Source organism: Echinops telfairi, unplaced genomic scaffold, assembly GCF_000313985.2.
Source record: "Echinops telfairi isolate 266 unplaced genomic scaffold, ASM31398v2 ScPeMD7_6273;HRSCAF=7185, whole genome shotgun sequence".
NCBI lineage: Eukaryota > Metazoa > Chordata > Mammalia > Afrosoricida > Tenrecidae > Echinops > Echinops telfairi.
This window is the reverse complement of record NW_022110173.1, coordinates 4,041,513-4,050,667: the sequence shown is the minus strand read 5'-3', so window position 1 is coordinate 4,050,667 and position 9,155 is coordinate 4,041,513. Positions and strand designations below refer to the sequence as shown.

General features: G+C 47.0%; 1 protein-coding gene across 4 annotated transcripts in view; it reads left to right on the top strand.

Annotated features, from left to right (window-relative positions):
- Nucleotides 1–9,155, top strand: part of ADA2 (adenosine deaminase 2) — an 84,403-nt gene that overhangs the window by 45,294 nt on the left and 29,954 nt on the right. The window contains exon 1 of one of the 4 annotated variants that reach the window (XM_045295943.1): nt 2,662–2,828. The exons of 1 other annotated variant lie outside the window; for it this stretch is intronic. The gene's annotated coding sequence lies outside the window, so the exon portion shown is untranslated. Of the gene's footprint in view, nt 1–2,661; nt 2,829–9,017; nt 9,106–9,155 lie in introns of those variants that run through there. 2 more of the 4 variants (XM_004710467.2, XM_045295940.1) reach the window with 2 other exon arrangements.

Sequence of the window (9,155 nt, the reverse complement as noted above, 5' to 3'; positions counted from 1 at the left end):
GATGTTTTCTTGATGTGCACTTACCCTTTATATAAAACTCTCTCTTATACATGAGTTTCTGTGGATTTGTTTCTCTAAAATACCTAGACCAACACAGATCCTTAGAAGTAAAAGACTCCGGGCCATGTGAGATGTTGAAACAAGGCTGGCCAGTGGGCAGAGGAGGCAGGTGAAAGCGAGGGTGAAGAGATGGGCACCACGGGTTGGTGAAGTGGGTAGGCCTTGAAAGGTTTTCCGCCAAAGAGGCACAAGGAGCATGTTGCGATTTGTGTTTAGATCTGCCGAGTGAAAAATGCATGGAAAGAGGACAAAAGCGCAGGCTGTCAGAGTAGAGAAGAGATAGGGGACCTGGGGTTGGGGTGCAATGGTGGAAACGGAGAAAGTGGGCAGATTGAAGTACGTGCTGGAAGGAGAAGAGGCAAGGCTTGGTGAAGGTTCGGTGTGGGAGATACGGAAGAGATCGGTTAAGTCCTCATCTATAGGGGAGTCAGATGAAGGTGCCCCTTACTGAGAAGGGCAAAGTTGGAAGAGGATCAGCTTTTGGCGGGAGGAAGGGTTATAAAGGTCAACGACAGCTGAATTGAGTTTGAGATCACAACGTTGGCTCCATTACTCTGTCGCAATATCAAGAGCCACGAGTTTACGGCTTCTCCCTTTTCCTCTCGGTGTCCTACCAAAAAGGGATATGACAGCAAATACCGACTGAGCGCCCACCACGCCGTGTGCCATGTCAGCGACTGGCAGCTCAGCTGGGAACAAGATCGCAGGGCAGGACTGGCAGGAACCTGGCCCCTGGAGTCTTGTCTATATTTTACTGGATCTGGACCAGTCCTTCAGCACTGTGAGATCGGAGGGTCAGACTCTACCTGAGTTTGGACAACGTAAGACGGCGCTGAGGGTGGTGATTTTTAGAACTGTGGAGTGGGAAGAACTTTAGTCATCGACCACATAGACTAAGCCAATTACCGGAGAGTTGGTCTGACACACAGCAACTCCATGGGTTTCCGAGAGCTCTGCCCCATAGGGCTTCCAGTGGCCGCAACCTTTCAGAGATGCGTGGCCACGTCTTCCCACCCCACCCCCACAGTGCCTTTGGGTTAGCAGTCGAGTCCAAAATCTGTGTGGCATCCAGGAACCCGGTGCCTGGTAAGCGCTACATAAATGCTAACGTTTTTGGACCAAATATGGAATGTGCTATGCCCTACTGGAGAAGATAGACATGGAAAAATCATTTCCACAGCGATGAGCTGCATCTCTGATTCTTAATTGCAGAGTTGGCTGGATGGTTCCGCAGGAAACCCCCGCTCCGTTCACGATGGTGGACCATCGGTAGTTGGTGTCTCACACTCCTGAGTTCTCCGTTTGGCTCCCAGGTTTCTCTTAGGTGGCAGGCCCAACAGTCCAAAACAGGAAGAAGACGCTCTAACTAGAGCAGGCATTTGTGTCCACTGTGTGAAGAGTCAAAGTGTCCTCCCAGGGCGATGCTCCATCCTCCACGCCAACCACTTTGTGCTCTTCAGTGGCAGAGCATTTCAAGCATCTTAGTGGCATCTTTTAGTACCTGAACCCTCTCAAATTGACAAACAATTATATAACTACCACAGGGAGTTTAATTAAACTTGGTCTTTTTGCTCTCCTTTCTGGAAGGTATCTTTAACTTCATTCAACTCTCTTAGGTTTCTTTCTTTTTTCTTATTTTTATTTCCAAGGATTCTTTTTCGTTCCTTGACACTTTCTCTCTATAGTGCCTCGATTTGTTCCACTGGTTCAAGATCTCCTCTCTCTGGGGCCATTCGTGTCGGGTGACAAATGTTCTTCTCCTCCGCAGTCTCTTTCTCACCAGTCGCTTTCTCCCTGCCCTCTCCAGGCCCCCCCACCGAGTGACAGTGACTTTCAAGTGTAGTGAATCTTGGCCTCCTGCTTATATTTCCAAATTGGGTCCTAAAAGGATGCTGTAAGCTCTGGGTATGTGACTGTGAGACTAAGAATACAGAGCTCCAGTAAATTCCCACTAGTGTCATGTGTTCTTGTCCCTGGGTTGGTGAAAGCCTCAGAAAAGCCTTTTTTTCTTGTCTTGCCTGGAGATGTAAAGTGTTTGCTGCTCTAGCAGAGGAAGAAGGCTTTGGGAATTCAGCGTTAGATGCACACAATGCCAGTAGTGCTTTTATTTTTAGGAAGGTACCCCATCTTTAACTAGGCCAGAGGTTCGGTGTCCCATGCCCCGGACAAGAACTCTGCAGTGGAAGAGAATGTCTGTGCTTCTCGTCTTTTCTTTCTTTTTCCTTTCCTAGCTTTCTAGCATCCCTCCTGGTCTGGACGCCCCTCCTCCTCTCTGTCCAGAGATAGCCAGTGTGTTTCTTGGCTCTTCCCACGGCCGCTTTCTTGAGTCTTCTAAATTATTAGCCCCCTTTTACCTGCCAGTTTCCCAACTTCCTTTGCTATGTTCATCTTCCTGGTCTGCTTATGCTCATGGATCTAGGCCTTAAAAAAAAATGTCATCACTGTCATTTCGGTGGGGTTTTGGAAAGGAACAAGATTCATTCACGTTCTGATCTAATATCTTTAACTGAAAGTTAACACACGCACTTATAAATATTCCCCGACTCCTAGGAAAATACAAGACGCTCTCATGTGGAATCCATACAGCTGCCTACACGATCTCGCAGGTTTGGCCATCTGGCTCCTCCGTTCACAAGACAAGAAGATGTAACACAGTAGACGGAGAAACTCCTGAAGAATAGACCCACCAAGCGTAGGAACGTAAAGACCTGTGAAGGAAGAGGAAAGGAATCATATCTAAAAGCGTGTACAGTCCATTTCTCCACCAGGTGAGAAGAGCATTAGTGTTGAGGGCAAAGAACCACCCTGGTTCCGGTGTTCTGGTGAAACCCAGATAGGAAGCATTCTGGGCAGGGCAGTGCACTATGGGTTGGGCTGCTAACCACAAGGTCAGCAGTTTTGTTTTGTTTTCCCAGAAGATTTCGGTTTTTGAAATACACAACTTTCACAGCACACAGTATTTACATTTCAAGTTCTTTTTTTACAAAATAGGTACGCCATCTTGAAAGAATACTGTTGAGATCATGATCTAAAACACTTGTCAGAAAGCTCAAAAAGAACTCATGGAATCCGGTCTCCATAGATCCACTGTATAATGACATGAACAAAATATGGCTGAAGGGCAGACCATACCCATATGTATAAATACGAATTGGCCTGTTTAGGTATAGCCGTGAGCTAGCCATAGTTTATGTGTGTTTTTTTAAAGGGGTTATTTAAAATAAAAGCATAATATGCAAAAGTGATGCAGGTAGCCTGCAGAGCCTAAATATTCACTATCTAGCCTCTTACAGGGCTTGTCTGCTGACCCCTGCTGTGTGTGACAGGAGCCTTGAGGGTGCAGTGGTTAAGCTTAAGCGCCTGGTTGCAAACCAAGAAGCAGGTGGTTTGACCCTACAAGCCACTCTATGGAGAAAGACGTGGCAGTTTGCTACCACCACGATTCCAGCCTGGAAACCTTCCCCAGGCAGAAGGCCAGCAGTTTTAAACCACCAGCCATCCCTCGGGAGAAAGAGAAGGCTTTCCACTCCCATAAAGAGTTGCAATCTCCGGCATCCACAGGGACAGTTCTGTCCTGTCCTAGCGGCTCACTGCTGCCTCACTGACTCATAGACACCCCTGTGGGTTTCTGAGACTGTAACTGTTTATTGGAGTAGAAAGCCCAGTCTTTCTCGGGAGGAGCTGCCAGTGATTTCGAAATGCTGACCTTGCAGATTGCAGCCCAACACGTAACCACTGCTCCAGGGCTGCTCCACAGGATGGCTGAAATCAGATCAGCTCTATGGCAGTGAGTTTGGTTTGGGTTCTGGTCAAGCATTTGTGACTTCATACTGTTGTGGCATTCATTATGTCCCTGGCGGTAGCTGTAGCTTGAACCAAGAAAGACGGCATATGCAGAGTCCTACAGAAATTATGGTTCCGTGAAGGATGCTGAGGCAATGAGGAAAGCTGGTATCTTTCAGAGCGGAAAGTGAGTTTGCGATATAAAGAATCTCTTCGGATTGAGTTCCTTGCAAGTGGCCCCTGAGCTCTGTTCCTGAACTAGGAAACATGACTGTGTGGATGAAGGAATAGTTCCTCTTGACAAATAAACAACAACAAAGAAAGCATATAAGAGCCAAACAGTCCAAAGTCACTCGAACCAAGGTCAAACAGTACCCCCTACCTTGGTAACATCACTAGGAGGAGTGGGGATGCAATAGGGACACAAAAGAGGACACTAATAATCCTGTCATCCAAAAAAAGTCAAATTATGAACATTCACCCCGACCATACAAAAAAAAAGTTTTTAAAAGATTCATTTATATTCCGCTGATTCTAAGAAGCAAGAGAGGGAAAACACTTTAGAAAATATTTGTGCCAAAAAATGTTACTTATTCTATCTAGTCACTTTCTGGTTTTTAAAACCTTTTTACATAGATTACTTCACACATGCAAACGTACAAACTTAGTTGGAAAAAAAAACCAGCGGGAGGCACATGGGGTATTTTCCTTTATTGCAGATAAACACTAAGGCGCATCAATGCCTCAAAAAACTGTCCAAAATTACACCGCAGTTCAGTAGAAGAGCTCAGTTTTCTGCTTCCTAAAAATATCGTGGTTATTGAAAACACACGCTCCCTCCTGCTGTCTTTAAAATCCCTGTCGCCTCTTCCTGCCTCCTCTTCACTAGCTGTGCCCTGCTTGTGCACAGCACTTGGAAGACCTTCTGTGACCTCGCTAATGGATGGGCAGTATGTTTAACTCTGCCTGGGTTCCAATCCTGCTGCTTGCCAAATGCGTGACCTTGGTGAAGTTAACTAACTTCCGTGCATTCACTTGTCAAGTGGGGGTAGCAATCAACAGTATCTTAAACAACTTCCATAAGGATTAAATGAGCCATTCTCAATACGCTTCAGCCGTTTTTATGTCCATTGCCTTCACTCCTGGGGCCAGAGAACCTTATTTACTGATAAGACAGTGGCATCTCCCGTACTTCAGACTTGCAAGCCGTGGGCACTCTCTCTTCCCTATAGCAAAAGCGCATGGTTCCTAGTTTGGAGAAGTAAGTGATGTTGTCGTCAAAACGCCTCTCTTCTAGGAAGGCAGCAGCGACTGGAGGAATTGTAAGCTGGGAGCGCGAAGGAGAGGGGGGTGGGAAATGGGGAGTCAAAGCAAAGGGGTCCAAGAAGGAAGAAGGGCTCCCAAGTGGATGGTGGTGATGGCACAGGCCTTCTGGACCTGACGGAACGATGGGATGGAATTGTATGACATGTGCCTTGTAGCTCAATCCAACTGGTTTTAAAGAAAGAAAATGCCTCTCCAATATTTGGGGGAGGGCACGTGGATCATCTCTCACTTTGAAAATGTCCATCTCCAACTTTGGGGTCAGAACCTAGTGGCCTTATTTTGACTCCTCTCCCGTTAGGCTTCGTTCTGCGGTCAGTGGGAAGACGCCTTGGTCCTCACTTTCTGCCCGCTCGGTGCTCAGACTGTAAGCCCAGGAAGCCCAGGGGGGGAGCTAACAGCTGTCTTCCGCCACGCGTCACGGGAGGACCTCGTTTCCCACTTTATGGCGCCTGCACTGGAAGAAGTCGGCCTCTGAAAATGCTACCATTTGACATCTTCTGCCGTAAGATGCCATGCCTCTTCTGCTGGACAATGTTGAGTCACACCTGACAGAGTTCCCTTTGGAGGGGCTCCATTATAAAAGCCAGAGGTTGACTGGAGGAAGCGACCACTGCCTTGGTGGCATTCTGTACTTCCTGTCAGCTCCTCCTGGGTCTCACCCTGCTTCAATTCACTGTCTCTGACCCTGTGACCAGGTCGTGTGTCCAGCCATTTCACCACTTTGTTTCTGCCCTAAGAGCTGAGCCTGAGAAGACTCTGCCCAACTTAGTAGCTCCAGCTCTGCGCCCACTGCCGTCAGCTGGTTCCCCACACTCCTGGGCCAAGTCATGGGCGCCATTCCCAGCCAACTTTTAGAATGAAAATGAGCGTCTGCTTCTAACTTTGGTTAGAAAGAAAAACTGTTATCTTTAGCGTGGAGCTGGCATTTCAAAAAATCTTCAGATTATTTATTTTCAAAATTAGTGATTTGCTGTGTGAATCTGGGTAGACTAGAGAAACAAATCCTGAGACATGTACGTGTAAAATAGAGAACTTTATATCAAAGAGTAATTGTTTATTAACAAAACATCCCAGCCCAGTCCAAATCAAGTCCATAAGTCCAATATTAGCCCATATGTCCAATACCAGTCTATAATTTCCTCTTCAGACTCACATGGCACATGCAATGATGCTGAATTTGAGAAAATCACAGGCCAGTGGGTGGAAAGTCTTCTGGATCCAGTGGTGGTGGAAGCATCTCAGCGCTGGTGTGACTCTCCACATGGCTCCTCCTGTCCAGGGCTCTGGTTCCATCAGCGTAGCTCCTTGTGTCTTGTCAGCAGGAAGATGAAGCAGAGAGAGTGTATTTCTGGCCTCCAGTGAGAAATTTATCTCTGTAGTGCCGCCAAATGAGGTCCTCAAGCTGCGACCTGATTGACAGGCTAAGCCCCACCCCTTCTCTCTTAATCGTCTCAAGTTGATACCAGATTACGTAGCTCCCACCTTTGCTTTCCTTCAGGAATTAGGGCTTTCTGCAGGAATCTTCCACTTTGTTCTCCCTTACTACTTCAGTGTTCTTTCTGATGCCGCTGACTTCTTACCATTAAATCACCTTAACGTATGAAGATAACAATAATCATTTATCATTTATCAAGGGGTCACGATGGTGGGACGGTGATGGAAGGAGAAAAAAGGAGGAGCTGATACCAAGGGCTCAAATAGAAAGTAAATGTTTATAAAATAATGATGGCAACATATGTGCTTGATACAATTGATGTGTGGATTGTTCTAAGGGCTGTAAGAGCCCCCAATAAAATTATCTTAAAAAAAACCAAACATTAAATAACTTTGAACTTTGGTGTGTTCTTGATGGAGAAAGTCCCAATTCCTTTCTATTTTCGCCCTTTGAATGTCCCCTTTACATCTTTGAGAAGTTGGTGGCAAGGGTCCCAAAAAGTCTGGAGGTCTAGGGGTTGGGGAACTGGAAGGGCAGTTTGGGAGTCAACTGGGAGACAGAAGACTGACTATGAGAGTGGGCCTGGGAGAGAGTCGCGTGTAAGTCACGTAGAGAGACCATGCGTGTGTCCCAGAAGTTCCGAGTGTAGTCTCCTCGCATTTCTTAATTTGCCTGGCCTGAGTGACGTATCACAACACGTTTCTCTTTGCATCCCATCACTGTTGTTATCAGCTGTCACTGAGCCCTGCCGACGCAGGGCGGCCCTACGAATGGCAACACAAACCCAGCCTGGGCCTGTGCCCTTGCCCTGCTCACCAGTGTGCGTGAGTCCATTGTTCCCTGCTCCTGTCTGTCCTTCTTGTTCCCATGGCCCTCGAGTGTACCAAATGGGATGTCTGTTTTCTAGCAATTGGTCTTTCCTGGCAACCTGTGCACAGTCAGTGCCTGGTATTTGTTGAGGACTTCCTACACAATGAGCATTTTGCACATGTTCTTCATTTATTTTTCACACAGATTCTGTGCATACTTTTACCATCTCCATTTTCAGATCAAGAAATGGCAGAGTATCCACAAGGTGTCCAGGGCCCTGTAGCTGGACATGATAGGGGTGAAGCTAGGTGTGTCCCCAGCACCAGTGTTCTCAGACACTCCTGATTCATTCCTGGTCATCAGGGTTTTCTGTTTGTTTGTTTTTAATAATTTTATTAGGGGCTCATATGACTCATCACAATCCATACATACATCAATTGTGTAAAGCACATTTGTACATTCATTCTCAAAACATTTCCTCTCCACTTAAGCCCCTGCCATCAGCTCCTCATTTTCCCCTTCCCTCCCTGCTCCCCACTCCCTCATGAACCCTTCATAATTCATAAATTATTATTTTGTCATATGTTGCCCTGTCCAACGTCTCCCTTCACCTGTTTTTCTGTTGTCCGTCCCCCAAGGAAGAGGTCACATATAGATCCTTGTAATCAGTTTCTCCTTTCCAACCCACTCTCCCTCTACCCTCCTGGTATCGCCACTCTCACCACTGGTCCTGAAGGGATCATCTGCCCTGGATTCCCTGTGTTTCCAGTTCCTATCTGTACCAGTGCACATCCTCTGGTCCAGCCAGATTTGTAAGGTAGAATTTGGATCATGATAGTGGGTGGGGGGAGAACGCATTTAGGAATTAGAAGAAAGTTGTATGTTTCCTCGTTGCTACATGGCACCGACTGGCTCGTCTCCTCTGGTCATCGGGGTTGTGTCTGATCCTTTGTGCCCTGCGTCCTGAGCCCCACATCCCTGTGCTTTCTCTCTACATCACAGACATCTTACTGTACCTCCCTTTTACCTTCTTTCCAGGGAGTCGCCCTCCCTTCCACAACCACAGTTTAAAGAAGAGCGCACATCCCACATTCCATGAGTAGATTTTGGAGTGCCTATCTATAGAGCACTGTGTTCCAGACCTTACAAAGGCACGACGCACAAACACACAAAGAAACCATTCACACGCATATACCTTCACATACAAACCCATAAACCCACACACATACACACATGCACAAACACGTGCATAAACCATTCCCCCCAAACAGTTAAGAACACACATACACATAACCTACCTGCAAGCACATACAGAAACACAAGAATTAATATACACAAGCATAGAAATAAACACACACACAAGAAACCATAGACGTGTTCATACACACACGTGTTCATACACACACACACCCAACTCACATACACAAAACACAGCATCACCCTTTGTACACACAAACACAGAAACACACACGCACCCACAGTTCCTCCGCAAACACACAAGAACACGCACACAGCCACACACCGTGTGCACTAGGCCCGCCTCTTCCCTATCTCTGTGCAGTCTAAGGCCGGCGTGAAGTGAAACCAGTCGGGACAGGAAGTAAAACAGGAGGGTGAGCTTTTCGGGTGCTTCTGAGCCGGCTGTTGGGGGCACTCAGCAAACAGTCTACGGCTTCTGGAGCGGCTCTGAGGTAACTGGGCCCTGGGACAGCTTCTGAAGCGTGGCTATGGAGGGCTGGGG